The 16650-nt window shown below is 52.9% G+C and overlaps 1 non-coding gene across 1 annotated transcript; it reads right to left on the minus strand.

The window, feature by feature from the left end:
- Positions 1-6764: 6764 nt before the first annotated feature.
- Positions 6765-6836, minus strand: TRNAA-CGC (transfer RNA alanine (anticodon CGC)). The gene has a single exon. It is a non-coding gene; the product is annotated as a tRNA-Ala (tRNA).
- Between the last annotated feature and the right edge of the window lie 9814 nt (positions 6837-16650).

Genomic DNA, 16650 nt, shown 5'->3' on the forward strand with positions numbered 1-16650 from the left:
TTGAACCAACAAAACAGTGAGGACAAAACAGCGAGAAACTATAAAGAGTAGGGAGAGATGTTACAAGGCCATGGAACTTGTTGCATTACCCAGTCTTTATACCACCAACAATTAATCAACATGTTAGCAATGACTGCTTAAGTGTTATCAATAAGTAATCACTAAATTGTATATTTCCAATGACATTCAGTTTGCGTTGTTAAATATGAACAATAACACTAGGAGCAAAAACAATTTTGAGAATATCTTTTCTTGGAGGGACTTGAAATCTGGGCAGAGGTGGTGGAGAAGTAAGATGCAGATTCAGTAAGGGCATCTTGTGCCCAAAAGCTTGTCAGCTGCATTTCTTAAGTTTGGGGTTTGACTGATAAAATGTATTGTCAAGCAAATCCACAGGACTCCCAGCTACACCCCAGTACAATGCTCACCCTAATGTGCACACGTGTTTCTATCACAGATGCAGAGCTCTTCCTCAGCACTGAATGATGAAGATGGGATGCACTGCGTGTCCACGTCACTGCTCCCTGTGTCAGCCCTGGCACCCCAATCTGGTGTGGGGCTGCCCCTCTGCTCTGCAGGGTCACTTCCTCACTCCTGGCCCCGCACTGTTGGTATTTTTCAGGCAGTCGGATCCTTCTGCTCTGGGGTCAGTTGTTGTGTGGGTCAGAGGTCGCTCTCCGGTTCTGGCCTCCCTTCCCTGTCCCATGGGATTTTCTCTGTGAAGCATTTTGATGCTGCCTCCTAAATCAAATGTCACCACCCTTGCCCCCAGACCACAATCCCATCTCATCTGCACACGGAGTTCATTCAACTCTGCAGCAGGCCATGGCCAAATCCTTTCGGCTTCTTCCTGGCGGTCTCCACGGCATGAGTGGAGGGAAGGGCCACCCTTGGGGACTGTCTGCTGTCTTGCACACCCTGCAGTGCTGCCACTTGACACCAGTGGGCAGGACCCTCGCAGCTGTGAGGAAGGGCAGGAGCCCAGGACCTGGGGTTTGGGGTTTGGGCTGCCAGGGCCAGCCTGGGCGGGTGGACTCAGTGTGCATCAACTTGTACTGAGACCAGTGAGTGCCAAGTGAGCTAGGTCAAAATGGTCTTGGGGAGAAGGACGAGGTTAGAGAAGGCAGGGCTTGGGTGCTTGGACTCCTGGGCTCTCTGCCAAGGTCTGGGAGGTGAGGAGGGCCTAGTCATTAGAGCAGGGGGTGGTGGAGCACGGACATAGCTGGACAGACAGAGGGTTGGGGGTGGGGGGCAAAAAGCCATGACCTCATATACAAAACTATGTCTACTTGCATTCACCAGCCCCTACACACCACTGCTCTGCACCATGGACCCACCCCCGTCTCAGGCTCTGTTCCTGCCTGAGGAAGAGCTTTCCAGGGACCCCAGGGAGTGCTCCCCTCAGGGCAGGAGACCTGAGAGTAGGGGGGCAGGGGGAGCTCCAGTCATAGGGAGACAAGAGCCTGTGTCAGTGGATCATGCCCATGGCAGAGCTGTAGCACAGGCAGGGATGCATGTCTCAGCACAACTGATGACATCTGTGGCATGTTTCCAGAAGTCCTCCAGCTTGACAAGGTATTGCCTGAGTCAAGGGTGACGCGTAGTGGGTGCATGTGGCTGTACATACAAACCCTGAGTGTGGCGGTGCACCCCCTACAGAAAGGTGCCGCCAACACTGTCGGTGGTGCTTGCAGGCTAGTTGCCGCTCCCCACCCTGCTGCCAACGCCGCTGGCGGCATCTGCGGGCAGTCCGCGATCCCTGCTGGAGGCTGCCAATGTTGCTGGCAGCATCTGCGGGTGGTCCACGACCCCGGTCAGCGCTCGCCACGCCACCCTCCCCCTTTACCTAGGCCATGGCAGCTTCTCCTGATGGAGTTTTATGTGTTGTCATAGGTCCTGCCTAGAGATTTGCAGCTGAAGGGGCTGTATTTGTGCAGGGGACAGACTGGTGCCATCCTGAGCATACAGCTGAACAAACTCCTTTCTGAAAGGCACTTTCCAAGGTTCGCATTTGCTTTCACACTTGTTTCCCCAGGCCACCAAGTGGCAGTCTGATGAAGTAGCCTAGAGGTGAGGGGCCCTATGCCCCCCCCACCCACTCCCTGAGCCCAACCCTCTGCTTACCTTGTCCCTGATTAGGTGCCTGGCTTCCCCAAGGATGGCATAGAGGATGATCAGCGCAACACGGCTGACACACATGCTGATGTCCAGCAACCACAGAACCTGGCTTCTGTAGTTCAAGAGAGACATGTTCCCCTCCTCGAGAGCATGGTGGCAACCCAGCAACTGCTTCTAAAGCATGCAGCCTCTGAATCAGAGCTTCCTAGACTGCAAACCCTGGAGGCTGCAAGACGGAGAGGAAAATTGCAAAATACCTTGGTCTGATCCTGGTTGCACTGCCTTTCAGCATCCACAGTCAAGCACTGCTTGACACAGGATGCTGAACAAGAGGGATCTGTGATTTGACCCAGGAAACTAATTTTTATGTAGTAGGGGCAGCCAGAGCCTCAGCCCCAGTCGCCTAATGGATAAGATACTTGCATTTAAAGCCAGGGGTTGTGGCATCATGCCCCACCTGAGGTGCAGTGATCTAATCCTTAACCCAGACGCAGAAAAGAAAAGTATGTCCTCATTGGCCTTGTCAGAGTTGGGCAAACTGGTCTGTACTTATTTTTAAGAACTGAGTTCAAGGAACTTCAACTTTAAAAAAAAAGGACATCATAAATACAAGTATAAGAAGGCTGAGCATGCTAACAAGGGATGAATAACTGGGATGTCTTGGTAGATCTCTAGAGTGCCTGTGAGTCTGCAGGGATAAGCATGCAAGCAAGTTCAAATGCCTCACCAAAAAGAGGTGGGCATGATTAGGGAGTGTTTAGTGCATGTTGGCTCAAACTTGGTTTGGTCTTGTCCAGAGGACTGTGAACAGTTCTGGCTTCTGTCTTTTAAAACAGACAGGGAGAAGTTAGAGAGGGTCCAGAGGTGGGCAGCTACGATGGTCCAAGACCTCAACAGCAAATCATACAATAAGAGGCTGTAGAAGCAAGGGCATATCATGGCAGTCTTGCAGTACTAGCAGGGCTGCCATACAGAAGAAGGAAAGCACTGTTTTTCTCTTGCTGCAGAGAGGAGGATGCAGGCCAATGCTCTGAAGCTGTAGCAAAAGAGGATTAGGTTGAATATCAGGGAAAGTTTCTCCACAGGGGAAGAGCCTGCCTAGGGAAGTTGTGGACTCTGCATCAGTGGAGTTGTTCAAGAGGTTGTGCAGCAACTCCTCACAGAGGATCGAGGAAAAGCTATGCCTATGTTGTACCATGGGTATTTCCCAGGCTTCTGCTCATTGCCTCCTGCCCCACTCTCAACTACATGTCTCATGACATTTTTAAGCCTTCCTCAGAAGTATTACGTATTGACTGGAGCCAAGGCTGGGGATTTTGATGGATGTGCCTGTGGCAGGCAAGTAGGGGGAGCTCCTGTGCTGAGCCACCCACCTCATTGCACCCGATCACCTTCCAGGCTCCGAGTGCCTCCCTGGGAGCGCCTCAAGTCTGGCCGACCCCTTTCCTGGAGCACAGCCGCTACCCTGGGGGTAACGCCGCCACCACCCAGGGTCTGGACTGATCCTGGCTCTGTGCCCCCTGGGAAACACAGGCCTAGTAGCCCTTGAGGGTACTCGACCCACTTCAAGAACTTGGGGTGCTTCCCTTCATCTGCAGCAGAAATCTAGCTACTGTCCCATTAAGTCTCCCGTGCTAGGTATACAGGAGAACTTGATTGGTGACAAGGAGTAGGTTTGGAATAGGATACAGGTTAGAGTCATATCAAAGAAATCCCATAGAGCAAACGGGGTGGCTTTGTAGCCTTTGATCACGCATCTGAGTTACTGCAAGGTATATATCTAGTTAGATCTCAGGTAGCTTACTCACGAGTATCATCCAGAGGCAGGTGGGGATTCCCTCTGGAGGCAGGCAGTTCATTGATCGTGAGTTTCAAGAGAGAGAGCAAATTTCAGATGGTCCAGCTTTTCTCTCTGAGTTCTTTCATAATGACTACTGCCCCTTCTCCTGGTCTGTCCTTAACTTATGTAAACCTTATGACCTTATTTACATGGTCCAATGGAGGCCAGCACCTGTTGGCTGCCAGCCAACGAATTTGAAATGCATCACTGGTGGCCAGGTAGACTGGCATTGCTTGGAACAATAGGGAGGCTAAGCCCTGAATGTGATGCCAGCCATGTAGGCAGAGGGAGCAGGTTTCCCCACTCCCTCAGCAATGTATCCAGCTCAGGTTACAACTCAGGGTTAACTAAAGAGATGGGATGTCTTCCCTCTCCAGGGCCATGTTAACCAAATTGTCACATAGCAGAGTTTTTGGGGAGAGACAGAGGTGGCATTCTGCCACAGTGCCAATGCACCTGCTGAAAAAGCTGGTAGTTCATGCTCCAGAAAGAGGGCCTTCCTTTTTGCTCAGTGGTATGGCCTGGGTGGAGAGGTTGCCTTCCTCTGTAGAATCATAGCCTGAAAGAAACATAGCATTTCAGGTTTGAAAAGGACCTCAGTTCACATTTAGCCAATACCACCTAGCAGAGGGTACCCTCTGCCCCATGGCTGTGCGAAACACAGTCCTCAAAGGGCTTCACTCCTTGCCACCTGCAATGGCACCACCCACAGAATGGGGCTCCAGGGCATGAGCTGGGTGGACTGTGACAGGGGAGCACAGCCGACCCCAAGTAAGTCATGCATGAGGTCAGCGGGAGCCCGTACACTGACTGGGACTGGGAATAGGAAGTAGGGAAAGAGGACGCGTGAAGAGCTCCGCAAGGCCAGAGCAGCATGCCTGGAGTTGGAGAAGAGAGAAGGATGGATGGAGGGCACAAGCAGTGGCTGCAGAGCAGCAATGTGGGCAGAGAGGTGGGTGGGATCAAGGAAGCTGGAATCCCCAAAGTGGGAGCAGGGTAAGGGAACAGTCCCCACACCCACAAGCTAAGGAGCTGTGTCCCTTGACAGCCAATGAGCTATGGGGCTCTGGGGGAAAATACATGGTGGCAGGCATCAGAAACTGTACAGAAAGTCCCCAAGGCTCCCCAACACAGGACACAGAGCACCACACAGCATGGCGCACTGTTTTACTGTGGCTTGAGGGACAGCCCATGGCCGTCTTTCTGAAGAAGTCCCCAGAACTCAGGGACTCCTCCTGGTCTCTCAGATGGACACTGGCTGTTTGTCACCATCCCTTCAGCTGCATGGAGCTGCTCTGGGCAGTGGTCGCCTGTCCCTTGGAATGGTTTTCTGTAGCACTTGGTGGAGATGCCTGCAGAACGGGGAAACCCTTGAACCATGAAGCAGGATGTCCGGCTCATTCTGTCCCCTGGGGCCTGGCACTGAAAACACACTGGTAAAGGTATAATTGTAACCAAGGTTTCAGGGCAGTGATTGACAATTCCTTTTTCCCCTTCCTGAGGCCACCGTCCCTTGTGGGCTATCCAAGGCACCTGTCCAACGGGCCAGGCCATGCTACTGTCAACTGCGAGCTCTTGTAGAGTTGGAGGAACAGCATTACTCTTCTGCCATGCTGCATCTCCATCCTTTTCACTGGGTGCCTATTCTGGGTGGGCCTACCAACAGGCTCAGAGGAAACAGTTAGACACTCTTGGGAGGCTGCCATTACCAAGTTAGGCTCTTTCCTTTGAATTCAGAAACCCCCTGAGTGCAGATTCCCATGCCTACAAATGCCAACTGGAGTATTTCAAAGGATGTGAAGAAGGGATGAAGAAAAGATCCAAAATGTGCTAGCACTGCTGGATGCTTGGTGGGAAGTTAAGGACACTTCCCTTTTTCAAACCCAGGGAGTTTGAATCAGAAAAGACCTGGGCTCCCAAGGAAATGTCCTTGTCCTGGGCTGTCACCATGATTTGCCACCAAGCACCAGCCTTGTAGTTCCCTGCAGCTCCTGCTTCTTGATGCAACAACCATCTTCCCATGTGAAATCCCCATCTGGCAGAAGTGTAGTGTGAAGCTCCTGGCCTAGGATACCAAAAACGAGGATCGGTGAGCAGGGCTGTCCCGGTTGGGGGGGGGGGGGGGGGCGCGGGGGAGAGCAGGGGGGAAATCAGGGCAACCCCCCTGGGCCCTGTGCTTTGCAGGGCCCTGCGGAGCTGGGCAGAGCAGCGGTAGCACAGAGCTGGGCAAAGCGGAGGCTCCACGTCCAGCCGCTCACTACCCACCCCCATCTCCTGCCACCACCACCAATGGCAGCAGCAGCTTCTTCAGGTCCCCAGTGGTGGTCTGGCTCTGCTCTATAGGGGGAGGAGAATCCCTACACCTCCCACAGCGCTTGTGCACCTGCTCTGATCCCTTCAATTGGAGAGGGGGTACCTTTTGGAGTACCGCCCGGGTTACACATGGTTTCAACTTACACGGTGTTTTTCAGGAACGTGTCCCCCGCGTAACTCGGGGTCTGACTGTACTGTAATTTATAAGTACTACTCTGCTGCAGAGTTAGTTAATTTAGTCCAGCCAAATAGGGGTGCATGTGTAGACAAGAGACATTTACTGCACAACTACCTAGGCAACTCCACAGTAAATGTCTCATGTAGATGCACTTACAGAGAAGAAAGCTTCAGTGCAGGTGGAAATGGGGGATTGTGATGTGTTGGGTCTCCTCCACCCCTATGGGTGGTATAAAGCCCCTCCAAAGGCCAGATCTGTCTGCAAGACAGTTTTTGTCCGCCCGGTATGGAGGGACCTCCTGTCTACCGGAAAAAATGGAGATGCTGGGGATTGAACCCAGGACCTCATACATGCGAAGCATGCGCTCTACCACTGAGCTACATCCCCACTCCACCTACATTGAGCTCTGCTTCTCACTCGCTCTCACTCTCCCCCACCTGTAGCCCAGTGGCCACGTGCTAGAATCCATGTTTGGAGAGCTGTAGTCCTCGCTCACCTTCCTATTGACCTGGGCCTTTGTCTGCATTGAATGTTGCCCAGGTGTAGGGCAAGGCCATGCTGAGTCCTGGTCAGGGTTGCAAACTGTACCTAAATTTACTGACTGTCAAAAGGGGAAAGAGGGCCACCTGCTGCTGAGAGCAAGGTGGCCCCAGATTCAGACAAACCACCCAATCTGGAAAAGAGGGGGTGCTATAACTGTGGGGAGTCAGGCCACATCAAGCCCAACTGCCCAAAGCTAAGCACCAAACCCAAGCCTGTCAGACATGCAACAGCTGTAAGCAGTGAGGGGGGAGACCCAAGCCACTCTGAGGAGTGTGCCTGTTGCTACAGGATTACAAACCCAGAGGAGGTGACGGCCTTCCACCAGACTAAGATAATGGTAAACGGGACAACCCTTGTTGGGGAACTGGACACGGGGTCCAGTGTGTCATTAATTGATGCTAACCTTGTGTCACCTGCAGATATAATCCCGGGAGGACCCTTCCCATTCAAGGGGTGGGGTCCCCGCCATTTGTAGTACCAGTAACACGTCCCCCCATCAAGTGGAGAGGCTGTGGGACGTGCATAGAACTGGGTGTGCTGGAAGGGGCTCCTGTCCCCATCCTGGTGGGACGTGATATTATGGAGCTAGAATACCTGCACAGGGAGGAGGGCCACCTCCTAGAGCTAGAGCCCTACCGTGTTAATGTGGTGACTCGTCAACAGAGCCGAAAGGCTAAGGCAGGAGGAGTGGAAACTTCCCAAGGCCTGGTCACCCAATTGGCTCCTGAGGCAGAGGGGGAGGAAGGAGAGACTCTGACTCCCTCTGACTGCAAGCAGCCCCCAGCCATCGGGGAAACCGGCGACCTCGAGGTCGACTTAAGTGACAGTCCCCAGGAGGAGTCTGGTCGGTCAGGGGCAGAGGAAACTGAGGCTCCCAGGGAGGAGTCTGAGGCAATCCCTGAGGGTGGGGGTGCACTCCTTGCAGGAGCACCTGAACTCCCTGTTGATTGCCTACCGGGGCAAGCAGAGTTCAAGCAGGAGGTTCTAGTGGACCTCAGCTTGGAGGAGCTCCGGCAGATGGCTCAGGAGTCAGAGACGGAGTTCACTCCAGAAAAGAGGGAACAGGTGGTCTGGGACAAGGGACTCCTTTATCGGTTGTGGATACCGAAGAACCAGGCCCAGACCTGGGAGCCCTGTTGGCAGCTCATAGTACCCCGAAAGTTCAGGCAACAGTTGCTTTCCTTGGCTCATGATTTACCTTGTGCCGGTCACATGGGCAGGGATCAGACTCGCCAGTGGCTGCAGCCGAACTTCTATTGGCCCAGGATTGCCCAGAACGTGACGGACTACTTTACAAGGATCTGCTGGAGAGAAGGTCAGTCAATATTTCTGACCATCATTCTCTGCTGCAAACCTGGAAACAGCCTGCACATGACTCCCCAGCTATTAACAGGGATTCATAAGAGGAACAACCAAGGAACTTGCACCCTCTAGCATGCATAAGGATGGGGGGAAGCCACAGGGGAAAGAGTGCAATCTCAAACTTGAGTGAATTTTTTTTTTTTTTTTGGAGTTGGTTTAAATGAGGGCTCCATAACATAACTAGATAGATGAGACCACCTGCTTGGGCCTGACTGTGAGAATGGATGTTTTTTATTTTGCCTTCAGTAAAAGTTAGAGCCCTTTGGAGAAGTACCCAGGCATAAACTGATCCGGCATTGGCTTTAGAGGCAAACATTCCTCCGACCGAAGTTACAGACACAGATTAAAAGACAGGATGCTTCTTCAGCAAGAATCCCTTGTAAAGTAGGTGTAGGGACTCTCCCCCCCCCCCTATAGAGCAGAGCCAGACCACCACTGGGGACTTAACCATATACCTTTTAATGAGGGAACAATACTGGGAATATAACAGGCAGAATTAGGGGGTATAGTGGACACCACAATGCCTCAAGGGGCAGGATTCAACAAAGGTTAGACACTTACAATAATTGACACAAGACTGGGTTTACAAAACACAAACAGCAGAGCAAACAATACTGGTTGGGGAAATATAAAAAGGCACAAAATACAAATGTCAAAGGACAAAGAAATATAGGGCCTAGGTGCTTGGAAGGGGAGAAAACTCAAAGTCCCCCTTCCCACTGCAAGAGGAAGGTCTCCTAGGTATCTCACTCACCCCCAGTCACCCAAGCTGGGACTTGAACTTCAGATCTCCCATGTGGTAAGCAGAAACACTGCCACACAGCCACCAGCGCCAGTATTGTACCAGCCTGCTAGGCGTCTTGTCCTTCCTGGAGCCCTGGCCCCAGGGCTGCCTGGCCTCTGATTGGAGGAGCTGGAAGCAGAGCTGGGAACCTCTCAGGTCACTGCTAGATCCTTGCTGGAGCAGGGAAGCCTCTCCTGCTGGCCACAGCCTTTCATAGGTGATCCTGGAGCCCAGCAGGAAGCCTCTTCTGCCAGCCACATGCCGTGCTGCTGAAAGTCCAACTGCTGCCTGCAGGTCCTGCTCCTTCAGGCTCTTCTGGGACAACTGCTTCTGCCCCGCTGGCCCAGCTCTTTGAAGCTCCTTCCTCGTGGTCCCTCGCTGGTCTCTTCCCTGAGTCAGCCGTGCTGCCCCTTTTATCCCCCTCCAGGTGACCCAAAGGACCTATCAGGGGACACGAGGGGCTAGTGTCTGGGGCCTGATTGGTGAGGAAAGGGAATCCCAAGTCCTCTAATCATCTTTTGCCCTTTCAAAACCCCTGGGCTAGGTCACTGCCAGCTAGCCCGTCACACTTGTGAGACGTGTCAGCCGACGGGCAAGAGTGGGGACAAACAGCCCCTACAGCCCCTCCCGATCACTGATCAACCTTTCTACAGAGTGGGTATAGACATTGTGGGCCCGTTGAGACATTGGACCTGCAGAGGGAAGAAATATATCTTGACTCTGGTGGACTTTGCGACACGGTACCCAGGGGCAGTTGCCTTAACCTCTACCGAGGCACCTGTAGTTGCAGATGCCCTGACTAAGATCTTTTCCCAGCTAGGTTTTCCCTCCGAGATCTTGACTGACCAGGGTGGGAACTTCCTGGCGGAGGTGATGAAGTGCCTGTGGGAGTGCTGTGGGGTGAAACACCTCAAGACCACAGCCTCCCATCCTCAAACAAATGGGCTGGTGGAAAAGTTCAATGGGACCTTGAAAGGGGTGCTAAAGGCCTATGTGGACTCTAATCCCAATGACTGGGATGAGAAACTGCCGCATTTGCTCTTTGCCTATTGGGAGGTGCCCCAGGAGCCCACTGGGTTCTCGCCCTTCGAGTTGATGTTTGGGAGGCGAGTTTGAGGTCCTTTTGATTTGGTGAGAGAGGAGTGGGAAGGGAAAATCTCTTCCACCAAGACCTCTGTGGTGGAGTATGTGCTTAACTTTTGTCAGAAACTGACTGACATGACGAAAGTGGCACGAGACTCCCTGGCCCAGGCGCAGGAGAAGCAGAGTGTCTGGTATGACAAAAAGGCTCGCTTACGTACCTTTGAGCGAGGCGACAAGGTCACGGTGTTCCTGCCACTAAAATCAGACAAGCTGCGAGCGGCCTGGGAAGGTCCCCGGCTCATCCTGGACAGGCTGGATGATGTGACTTATGTGGTGAGCAAGAGCGGGTCCCACAAGAAGCCTAAGGTAGTGCATGTGAACATGCTGAAACCCTACATTGACCGAGGGGAGATGGTGTTCTGGGTTTCCCCAGCTGACTGCTCACCCGAGGACCCAGAGGAGCCGGTCATGTATGGTGACTGGGACGGAGAGGCAGGGATAAAGGAGCCCTGCCTGCCGGATCATCTGCCGTCCCAGGACAAGGACAAGCTGCTCACCGTACTCAAGGACTACAAGACGGTGTTCTCCAACAAGCCAGGTAAAGCGGACCTGGCCGTGCACACGATAGACACAGGTAGTCACTGCCCTATCCAATCCTGACCCTACGCAGTCAATGCAAAGGTGATGGAGGAGATAAAGTGGGAACTTGCAGAGATGAGGGAGTTGGGGGTGATCCGGCCTTCAATGAGTCCCTGGGCTAGCCCGGTGGTACTCGTCCGGAAGCAGGATGGCACCATTTGGCTCTGTGTGGACTACACGAAGCTGAATGCCATTACCACCCCTGATGCTTACCCTATGCCCAGGATGGACTCTTTGCTTGATCACCTGGGCCCAGCCAACATCATCTCGACCCTCGACCTGTCCAAGGGGTTCTGGCAGATGGCACTGGACCTGGATGCCGTGGCCAAATCTGCCTTTACCACCCCTGTGGGACTTTATGAGTTTACCGTCTTGCCTTTTGGGATGCGCGACTCCCCTGCATCTTTCCAAAGACTGATTAACAATTTGCTGCACGGTTGTGAACAGTTCGCCATGGCATACATCGATGACATCGCCGTCTATAGTCAGGACTTTAAATCGCACCCGACTCATCTGGCCACTGTGTTAGGTAAGATACAGCAAGCTGGTCTTACCATGAAGGCCAAGAAGTGCCAGCTGGCACTACCTGAGGTGGTTTATCTGGGACATCACGTGGGCAGAGGCCACATAGCTCCCTTGCGGGACAAGATTGAGGATATTAGAGACTGGCCACCCCCACAGACAAAGAAGCAAGTCAGAGCCTTCCTTGGCCTGGCAGGCTACTACTGGAGATTTGTCCCTGGATTTGGAGCAACAGCAGCTCCGCTGCATGAGCTGACCAAGAAGGGCAGTCCTGACCCCATGACCTGGAAACAGGAGTGCCAAGAGGCATTTGATACCCTACAAGCTGCCCTGACCAAGCAACCGATCCTGAAGGCACCAGTCCACGAGAAACCATTCTCCGTGGCCACGGATGCTTCTGACACAGGCCTGGGAGCAATACTTTTACAGGAACACGAGGGAAACCAACACCCCGTGGTTTACTTGAGCAGGAAGTTGATCTCGCAGGAGCAGAACCTTTCATCCAACAAGGAGTGCCTGGCCATTGTCTGGGCACTGAACAAGCTACAGCCCTACTTGTGGGGGCAGCTGTTCATCGTCCTGTCAGATCATGCTCCGTTTCAATGGTTGCAAACGATGCAGAATACCAACACCAAGCTTCAACGATGGGCCTGGCAGCCTCAAGAGTTCAACTTCACCATTGAACACATCAAGGGGAGCCAGAATGCGATAGCGGCTGCCCTGTCATGAAAGGACTCTGGGCAACGGCTCCTCAGGACTACCGGAGAGATCTCTAGTGATCTCTAGTGTGGGGACTACCCAACATGTTTTATGTTTTTTTTAGGTTATTGCTATAACTCGTTTCATGTGTCAGGTATTCTTTTTCTTTAGGCATCCCATGTGAACTTCCTGACCTAACACACCCAGGCACATGGCCCTGAGAAGCCCTGTGCCCGAGCTTTTAAAGGAGGAGGGGAAGTGTGGCAGAAATGCCACCGTCTGCATCTCCCTCCAGAAATCTGTGCCGGTCAGCTTGGGACACTGGGGTCGAATTTGTAAGGGAGGGGGGAATTTTCCTCCCTGCCTACGTGACAAAAGCCTGGTGCCGAGAGTGTGGTCCCTCTGGTCACCTGGGTGGGGGAGGGAAAAGCCCCTGCTCCTCTGACCAGGTAACCAGTGATGCTTTTTAAATTGGTTGGCTGTTGTCCCAGTGACTTCAGCGGAGTTGCACCCATTTATAGCAGCTGAGGATTGAGTCCTGTTTCCATCAGAACCCTTATAATATTGTCATTCATCAGGATTTTCAACTAACCACTTCTTTGAAGTGGGGATCTGCTAATCATCTTTTGCTCATTGCTGCACCAGTTTAGAAGCCATCTAAAGTTGTAACCAGAGAACTCCCCTGCCAAAGTGCAACACGCTGTTAGTGACCAGCGTGCCAGTTCAAGCCTTGCGCTAGATGTTCCTGCACACTTTGGCATAGAGTCTGTGTCGAGATGCCAATGCCAATGCGGTGCCAATCTTCAAGAAAGGAAGGAAGAAAGGCCAGTCAAATGACAGGCCTGAGGCACCAACAGCATTCGGTGAGATTAGAAAACAAGTCGAGTGTGTTTTTCAGTGACAGTGTGCGCCACCCTGCAGGGAGAGGGGGCAGAGGGAGACCATTTGCATAGTCCCTATAGCTGGCAGGGGAACAAGCACACAGCCTATTGGGCACATATTCTGCACTAGGGCAGAAGTGCAGGCCTGGGCAGAGATAGTTCCTGTTCCTGCTGGGCACCCTGTGGCAGTGAATGAAGCCCTGTTCAACCAGAGGCATCCCGTCCTGACAAACCCACGTGCCAGTTTGAGTGCTGGCCAGAGCCGGGGAAAGTAAATGTCACCATTGGTTATGGGGGACAGAAAGAAGGCTATCAACAAGCAACATTTTCCACTAGCCAGAAATGAGTCTAAGGGTTCAAAGAAACAGGGCTGAACTAGGAGGGGAAGGAAAGCAGCATGGCACCAACTCAGGGAAGCCAGCTGAACACATTGCTAAAATTAATCTTCCTCACCGGGTTGTGGGTGGCCCCTGAGCTCGAGAGTCACTTCTTCCTGTCCTGTGTTACTCTGTTCCTTGCCCAAAATGATGGAGCCTGAAGTCCGGGCCAGACTCTCTCTCACCCCTGAGGGACATCTTGCCTTGGGGGCTCTCCCAGCCAGAGCAATCCCAGCTCACGTGCCACTTAGGGAGGCCTTCAGGGGAGCACCTCAGCAAAGCTGCTGTCGCCTCTACTCTGATCATGCTTCTACTCTGATCGCTGAATCAAAGCTGCCTCTGCACCATCTTCACTCCACTCCCCACTTCGAAACAGTTCTTGTGATATCTTAACTCCATCTACCACCTTGAAACACCCCAACTGCAAGCTAGCTTTTGAAAGAGAAATCAACATCTCGCAGAAACATGAGGGTCTTCCCAACATGGGAGATGGGCCAACAGGCTCCTCTCCATGCTTTATTATACCAGCTCCCCCAGACTGCCATTAGGGTGAGGATGACCCTCCCTAGGCCCTGTGGGTGCAGGTCTTTGCACCTATCATTTTCCAACAGGGACAGTAACATCCAGAAGCCCCACAAGCAGTTTCTGTGCTCTGGACAGGGACAGCAGTCTCTCATCTTCCACCCCTGCAAGTCAGTACCTTGCTTGCCCACACACCCTCCAATCATCTTCAGCTTGAAAACTCACCTGTATTTGCAAATAAAATGCCCTGATCTGTGACATGACTGACACCCAAAGAGGCCTGGAGCATGGAGACTGGATTCCCCCTCACTGAACAAATAGTGGCAGCAGACAGCTGCAGTCTTCTTGGGGCTGCTGGGCAGCTGTGGCTGCTTCCTTGACATGAACCTGTTTGCTCTTTATGGTTCCCTTCTATTTTCTGCAGTTTTCCATAACCCATTGCGTCTTCTTCTTCTTCTCACCGTGCCCCAGATGTTGGATCATGCTAAAATTGGCCTCCACTGCACAAAGCTGTGGGTTTTCCATTGAGATCACACACTCCAGGGAGGACATCAATAGGGACTAGGAAAGTAAGATCCTGGTAGAGACAGTGCTGTAGTTTTTCACCTTGATGGACCCATGTATGGCCAAACCTGCCTGTGGGCAAATTTGAATCAATGGGAACGTGTGAATCAGACCATCCTCGTTTGGGGGAGTTTTACCCCTGATTTCTTTTATTGAGAACATCACGAAGCATCATGGGTACCAAGATGCCTGGGTCCATCCTTTCAGGGGACACATTCATGTGCACAGGTCCACGTTCACTAGAACAGAACGCAAGTACCAGGGACCACCTCTGTACCAGGTGCCTTCACAGCACTAACCCCAGCGCAGTCCCAGCCTATGTCTGGGGCTCCTAGGTGTACGGATAGCACAAGCAAAGCTACTAGATCGGGGTGGGTAACTTCTGTTCTACAGCAGACTCCATTGCCCAGCAGTGCCTATGGCAGCAGCTCCTTGTGGCTGTCCCTGCTGGACCCAGCCCCGCTGCCCTGGCTCCCTCCCCTGCAACACCCACCGCCAGAGGTGGGACCTGCATGAGCAGGAGGCATGGCTAGGCAGCTACAATGTGGCTGTATCCAGGAGCAAGAGGTACAGGCATGGATGGGGAGAATACAGTTTTGGGGAAGCCAGGGTCAGGGCAGAGCTGCTATCCCCTGCCCGCATGCCCCTGCAACGAGCGTGGGCTCCAGAGGCGGAGGCATGCAGGGAATGCATTGCAGCTCCACCCCAGCTCCAGCCCCATACCCACACCATGCCCACTGCCAGATCCTGGCCTGGGCCCTGCCCAGCTCCTGCCCTGCCACGGGCCCTGCCTATGCCCCTCCTAGCTGGCCTCCATGAAGACCACAGGAGTGGCAGGGCCCTGACAGTGTGGGGCTATGCCAGCACAGGGCCAGGCCCTGTGGCCCCACTGCTGTCGGGGTCTCCACTGAGACCAGCAAGGAGGGGTGCAGGCAGGGGCTGCTAGGAAGTGGAGTCCAGCCACTGGCCACATCTGCCATTTGTCCACCCCTGTACTAGGTGGACAACCACGCTTGCCTCGAGCAGTTGGCCACATAGAGACATCTGCAGTGCACTCCTTTTGGTGTTAGGCACATTCGACAATGCTTCTTGTTCCCTTTCCTCTTCCTCATGGGATAAGGAGGAAATCGATGAAAAGTGGCATACAGCACTGCAGAGATCCCCCATTTCTACCGGAGGCTTTGGGTGACACTCACTCCAGTATCAGCAGCTATTTTCTGAAAGAAATCTGGATGGGATCTAAACAGAAAGGTGAAGTCAAACCAGAAGATTTTCCAAGCGCTTTTTCTTCCACTGCTGCTCACTGCAGCCAGGGTCATCTCTATATCGGGTAAGGAATCATCTTTGATTAGAGCTGCCCTGAGTTACCTTGTTGCTCACCATCGCCCTTGCAGCCAGCCTTGGCTTCCATGCTGGAGACACACACACTAGCTCCTTGGGGTCTGAAACCACCGAAAGGAGGAAGAGATTTGCTTATATCAATTCACATGGCCATTGGGTATTTTGAGACAAGGAAAGGACAGGCATATGAGGTGGGGAAGGGAAGCCATAATGATTGGGAAGCATAACACTAGCACCAGGTGGCTGCAGAGACACCACTCCTTAGGGAGTCTTGTCCTCCCAAAAGCCAGCGTGACTGCTCCTTGCGAGTGCCAGGTGCCATCACAGACCAGGCTTGTTTGCTTCTCACCGGGGCTCAGAGCAGCTCCCTTGGTCCGATGCATTTTTAATTCTCAGGGTAGGCCCAGCTTAGAGCCAGAAACATCAAGTCACTGCACTCTTCTCAGCTCAGTACAAGAGTAATTTGGAGCAAGCATTTGTTACAGGTTACAAGAAGAGATCTGGCAGCTCCACCCCTTCTCTCCAGGTCCCTGTGTTGCCAGGCAGGCAAAAGTGCACAGGTTGCCCCTTGTGGCCATTGGCATTGATGGAGTAAAACATCTGATCTCTTTATGAGCCCGAGAACTGCCCATGGTTAAAGTGAGCTGGGAAGGGTGGAGTTCAGCATTTCCTCAAAAACGAGGAAGGGACAGGGGGCAATACAAGGGTCTCAAGGCAAGAAAAGGGCAACTCAGCCCGAGATCCTTCTGCTTACCTAAGAGCAGTGCAGGCCCCCCGCAGCACCAGAGAAGGATTCACTCTAAAGAGAGGCAGGCGGGAGCAATGGAAAGAGATGAGGCTCCTAGAATAGGGATAGGCAAGTCACACTGCATCTGGACTGTGGG

This window comes from Alligator mississippiensis, unplaced genomic scaffold, assembly GCF_030867095.1.
Source record: "Alligator mississippiensis isolate rAllMis1 unplaced genomic scaffold, rAllMis1 scaffold_21, whole genome shotgun sequence".
NCBI classification, from domain to species: domain Eukaryota; kingdom Metazoa; phylum Chordata; order Crocodylia; family Alligatoridae; genus Alligator; species Alligator mississippiensis.